We start from the raw sequence: 6,624 nt of genomic DNA, 5'->3' as shown, positions 1-6,624 counted from the left end.
GGGCCCGGCGTGGGCCCTGGTGGGCCGGCGGGTGAGGCGCGGTGGCGGAGGAGAGTGGCGGCGACAGGTGGCGGATGGTGGTTGGTTGCGGCGGCGGAGATGTTGAGGTGGCGGCTCCGGATTGGTCTGGGTGAGGTGGCAGTGGCGGTGGCGGTGGACACGTCCGGCGGCGGGACGGACATGTCTGGCTGCGGGAGGAGGAAGATGGCTAGGGTTTCATCCGCGAATTTTTTGGGGGAGGCCACATATATATAGATAGAGGGAGCTAGGAAGCTCCAAATGAGGTGCGGTTTGCGGCCACGCGATCGTGATCGAACGCTCTAGAAGATAGAGAGGTCTTAGGTGGGTTTTGGGCCAGTCTGGAAGGGTGTTAGGCTGCAAAACACATGAGGCCTTTTCGGTCCCTCGGTTAACCGTTGGAGTATCAAACGAAGTCCAAATGGTACGAAACTTGACAGGCGGTCTACCGGTAGTAAACCAATGCCGCATGACAAGTCTCGGTCCAATCCGAAAACGTTTAACACCCGCACACGAAAAGAGGTAGAAAGGGACACCGGATGACATAGGAGCGCCGGATTGCAAAACGGACAACGGGGAAAATGCTCAGATGCAAGAGACGAACATGTATGCAAATGAAATGCACATGATGACATGATATGCAATGCATGACACGCAAGCAATAACAAGGCAACAACAGTGAATAACTGGAGGACACCTGGCACATCGGTCTCGGGGCGTTACAACACTACACCACTACGAGAGGATCTTGTCCCGAGATCTAGAATGGCACCGGAGGAACAACAGAAAAGAAAGAGAAGAGGTAAAACTAAGTTGCTTCTTTGACAAACGAGTGAAACCAAAGAACCTTGAAAAGGTTAAGACATTTCGAGAAAAGAATACAACGGAGATGGAAAGTTGAAAGCACTCTGTTATGAAAGAGGTACAAGGAAGAACAAATTCGGACAGCACTCCGGTTGAAAAGTGATATGAAACTTGATAAGATGGAAAGAACTTGAGCAGAGGACACAACACTCTGGTTAAATGGATAAACCAAGAAAAGAACATGATCCTGACAAAATAAGAAGATGGGTTGAAGAGAGCAACATCACAACGCCTCCGAAAAGAAGAAATAAAAGATAGATAATTGAAATAAAAGAATGGGGAAGAAAATGCCAAGTTGTGCCGCAATTGAGCTTGAAAAGGCATCCTTAGGAGAATGGTCGAACGGAGTTGTTGGAACACCAACAACGGAAGGACAAGCTTGAAGTGGGCTTATAGAAGGCATCTCAACATTATGAGGTGACAACTTGCCACTCACGGAAAAGATTTGATTGGATTGATATGACCAAGGAAAGGATAAAATATTTCACCGGAAGGATAGATGAAGAACTTGGGTCACTTATAAGCACCATAATTAGCAAAAATCCTTAGGGAAGGCTTTAGGTGGAATATAACCCAAGATAACTCCAACGAAGAGGTAGATGGATTTAAAATACCTCATTCTTAACAACATGTGATTCATGAAATATGAACTCAAAGTATCAAGAATGACCTACTACCACCTCCAATGATACGGTAGAAAGAATTGCACTCCGGATTACAATATGAAGAAAGCTTGAGCTCCTCTGAAAAGAAATTTGATGAACACTTCGAGAAGGAATTAAATCCTTGATGAACCACCATGTAGAACCTCCATGAAGAACTCCGGTAAACAAAGGAATGAAAAGAAAGAGAAATTGAAAACACAAGGTGAATCCTTGCAATGATTTAGATGGAGCTTCGCGATGATATAATTGAGAGAGCTTGGAATTGCGGGAAGAGAAGATGAAACAATTGAAACCGAGAATTTTGATGAGGATCCGGAATAAGCAGTTGAATTTTAGTCGATGAAACAAAAATAAGAATAACATTATGCTTATCCTTCACCAATTTAAATTGATGACAAGCAACGGATTTTTGCATACTACTTATTCTCGTGGAAAGGATTAAGATAGATATAGCGTAAACTTGAGAAGGTCTTCAATGAACCTCCGGTAAGATTTAGAGAACGAGAGCTGAAAGCTAGAATGAATAAATCTGAGATGATGGACTCCGGATGATCAAACTGAAAAGACTCCTGAATTGCTCCGGATAGGTGAAAAGAAATCTCACAATCGAAAACAATTATGAGAGGATGGCATAACGCTAGAACCATGAATCTTTGATAGAACAAAACAAGATTCAAGGGAAAACTTGTCTTCGGTCTTCAAAAGCAGAGAATAACAATGGGAAACACCACCATGAATTTTGAGGTACTCCGGGATGACGAATTTAAAAGTTGAGCCAACCGATGAAAAGAATTTGAAAGATTTTGTAGAAAGACATTTGATTGATGACAAATCATTCTTACATCAACTTTGAAATGAATTTGAGAATAATTCCGGTAAAATTAGAAGAGTCAGGTAAGATCCTGGAAAAAGACCTGTGGGTTATGGGCCCACTCAAAAGAAAAACCCTTGAACGATTGCTTGAAAAGAGAGATTGCACCGGTTGAAATAAATGGCTTGAATGAGATAACAACATTGGAATAGATTGATCGAATGCGTAGTGGAAACATGAATCTCGAGATATCTTCAGCACTCCAAAAAATTGAATAGCAAGCAGGGAATGATAATGAGGAGCACCGGTCATACGAAAAGCATTGGGCAAAATGAAAAGACTATGCTTAATACAAAGCTTGAATTGAATCCACCAGAGAAGAAAAGAACAAAGAATGATGAGCTTGAAGCTCCATTAGAATCTTCATGAGAAACACCGGATAAGAACATGAAGGAAAAGAATGGAGAGACTTCACATGAATAAAAGGATACTTGATTAAGAAACCTGAGTCCTTGAAGAAACAAAGGGAGGGAGGGTGGGAAAACAAAGGCAACTTGGGATGGATGAAACGAACAACATTGAGAGCTTAGATTGAATCTTGCGAATGTTGAAAATGGACGGGTCCGCTTGAAGAGAAGCACACCGGTTGAAAAGGATTGGCAAGACAATCTCAATGATCAAGAAGGATTGGCATTCACATCGGAGTATGAGAACACCATATGGGGAAGGTATGGAATCAACACTTGACATTGAAGCAACTCGAATACCACAACTCAAAACAAAACAAAGGATTGGCTTGCGGAATAAGCCGGAACAAACATATGATAGAGATTTCGTCCGAAGTTTTCATGGTGGGGCCTACACGGGCTCGATCGTACAGCACCATCATGTACAAGGCAGTGCACATGACATACGAAGCATCCCCGAGTCGGCATAGCCAAGGACTCTTTAAGACACAACGAGACCACTGTAAAACCAACCGTGAATAGGCGGACCACTAGACGTTGAACCCCAATTTCAAATCATACATCTGTCGGAAAGATATCCTAAGAGCTACTTGAATTCCCACTTATAAACTCCCAAAATTTTCCCGGTTATGCAATCGGGTGTTGGGGATACAGGGGAAGCATAATATCTCACCCAAAACTAGCAAATCCTACATCCAGTTGTATCCATCCTTCAACACATAACCAAGAAACCTTCGGAAATCGTCTACCTCAACCTTCGAAAAGCATCCGTTATACGAGTTATTGAAATACTCCCGAACTCCCACCCCAGTACTGGGTGGCGTCGAGGTTATCTCACCAACAACTGCACAAAAGAGATTTTCGATGTCGGCGAAACTAAACTCAGGTATTCCAGAACTGCAATGATAAAATTGTGACGACAACACCTCGGAGCTCAACTCCCCGAGACACTTCCACAAAACCCCTAACAGGAGGCACCAAGACAATGTTCTCGTCATAAAACCATCGGAACGATTCCAAGATACCCGCGTGATCCTAAAAAAAATTTAGTGAAATTTGAGAAGAGAAGAGTCAAAACTCTACGTCAGGATGCCTTACCAGAGCGATGAGGAGACTAGGAAGTAAAAAGAATTCCTAAACTCTCCGATATATAATTCCTAAATGACTCAAAACATTTTTCTAGACACAACTCGGCCACTAATAACGATCAAGCAATGGGGCTCCTAAGGTCGGGGAAGGCTCTAATTACCAACTTGTAACTCCCTCGATGCGACTATAGCTCCCACGTATCGAGGCACGACTTAGAGACATAATCGCATTGAAGGCGTATGTTGCAAGTTAGGCAATCATCACAACATCCCATGTAATATATATAAGGTAAAAGGGGAGATAACATAGTTGGCTTACACTCGCCACGTCAATTAAGTACATAAATAACATTACATCATCCAAACACTCATGGCCCGACTACGGCGCCAAAATAAAAGATAACCCAACATGCGACACGGTCCCGATCACCCCCAACTGGGCACCACTACTGATCATCAGGGAAAGACACATAGTATCGTTGAGAGTCCTCGTCGAACTCCCACTTGAGCTTGAGCGCGTCACCTGGAGAGGAATCATCAGGCCCTGCATCTGGTGTAATAGTAATATGTGAGCCACAGGGACTCAGCAATCTCGCACCCTCGCGATCAAGACTATTTAAGCTTAATAGGTATGGCAAGGTAACAATATATGTGGAGCTGCAGCAAGCGACTAGCATATATGGTGGCTATCATGTTCGCAAAAGAGAGCAAGAAGAGAAAGGCAAAGCGCGAGCGAGAAACTAGAGGACAACCTGCGCAAACATTACTCCAACACCTTGTCCACTTCCCGGACTCCGCCGAGAAGAGGCCATCACGGTAACTCACACGGTTGATTCATTTTAATTAAATTAAGGTTCAAGTTATCTACAACCGGACATTAACAAATTCCCATCTGCCCATAACCGCGGGCACGGCTTTCGAAAGTTCAAATCCCTGCAGGGGAGTCCCAACTTAGCCCATGACAAGCTCTCATGGTCAACGAAGGAATAGACCTCCTCCCGAGACGTTCTGATCAGACTCGGTATCTCGGTTCTTCAAGACACTTCGACAGGTTAAAGCAAGACCAGCAACACCGCCCGAATGTGCCGACAAATCCCGATAGGAGCTACACATATCTCATTCTCAGGGCACACTCAGATGAGCTCTCCATACAACTAAAACCAAACCTCGAGTTTCCCCGAGGGGGTGCTGCACAGGACTCTAGTTTGGACCAACACTGAGAGGAGCACTGGCCCAGGGGGGGGGGCTAAAATAAGATGACCCTCGGGCTCCGGAAACCCAAGGGAAAAAGAGGCTAGGTGACAAAAGGTAAAACCAAGGTTGGGCATTGCTGGAAAAGCTTTAATCAAGGCGAACTATCAAGGGGTTCCCATTATAACCCAACCGCGTAAGGAACGCAAAATCTGGGAACATAACACCGATATGACGGAAACTAGGGCGGCAAGAGTTGAACAAAACAATAGGCGAGAGGACGAGCCTTCCACCCTTTACCAAGTATATAGATGCATTAAGATAACAAGATAATATAATGATATCCCAACAAATAAATAATGTTCTAACAAGGAACGGTCTCCAAACTTCACCTGCATCTAGCAATGCTGTAAGAGGGGCTGAGCAAAGCGGTAACATAGCCAATCAATGGTTTGCTAGGACATGGTGGGTTAGAGGTTTGACAAGGCAATTTGGGAGGCTTGAAAGCAAGTGGTAGGCATTGTAGCATTGGCATAGCAAAAGAGCGAGCATCTAGCAAAGCAAAGATAGTAGTGATTTCGAGGGTATGATCATCTTGCCTGCAAAGTTGTCAGAGTTGACTGGATCCTCGAAAGCAAACTCAACGGGCTCCTCGTTAGCGAACTCGTCTCCCGGCTCTACCCAAATAAGACAAACAATCAACAAGGGCACAATCAACCACGTGCAAAGCTCAAACGATATGATGCAAAGATGATATGCTATGCGGGATGCGATGCGGGATGCATATGCAAGATTTGACAAGGAATGCATGAACCTGGCCTCAACTCAGAAATCCAAGTGTGTCACTGGAAATATGAGATGAAATCGCTTGAAAACGATATAAAGAACGCCGGAATTGGAGTTACGGTTTGGAAATGGCAAGCGATTCAAATATGACCATGTTCTGCGATTTACAACAAGTAGCCATCTAAATGCAATGAGATGAACATGCTATAGCACCCAAACATGGCATAAAAATACATGGCAGGGATGCATTCATGATGCTTAACAAAAGTCTGGCACTGAGCTACGGCCAATTCATCCATTAACAGGTTCAAACAAGCATGGCAAAAATGCATATGTCAAACAGATCTCAGACTTAGTGAAATTAACACTTGTCTGGAATTTCAGATCAGATAGCACTCTTCGGAGCAACAAAACTACATGCTACAGGACCTGAACATGGCAAAGTAAAGCATGGCATGGAGATACTAAAAGAGCTTAACAAAAGTCCCTTAGTGACCTTGAGCCAAAAGGGATCAGAAAATACAATTGCAAGCATGTGAACATGGCAAAAACATAATCAGATCACAGACTTAGTGAAAACTGGAGCATGCTGAAACAGGTATCAAGTAGGCATGTTTACGAGCTCAATGCACTCACTACGGAGCAAGTCATGACAAGCTAAGCATACACCCATCAAGAATACACAAAATGCAAGCTAGACATGGCAAGACCAATAGCATAGCATGCACGGATCA

The sequence above is a fragment of the Triticum dicoccoides genome, chromosome 5A (genome assembly GCF_002162155.2).
Source record: "Triticum dicoccoides isolate Atlit2015 ecotype Zavitan chromosome 5A, WEW_v2.0, whole genome shotgun sequence".
In the NCBI taxonomy this organism is placed as follows: Eukaryota; Viridiplantae; Streptophyta; class Magnoliopsida; order Poales; family Poaceae; genus Triticum; species Triticum dicoccoides.
The sequence above is the reverse complement of the archived record's forward strand: the minus strand, read 5'-3'. Positions refer to the sequence as shown.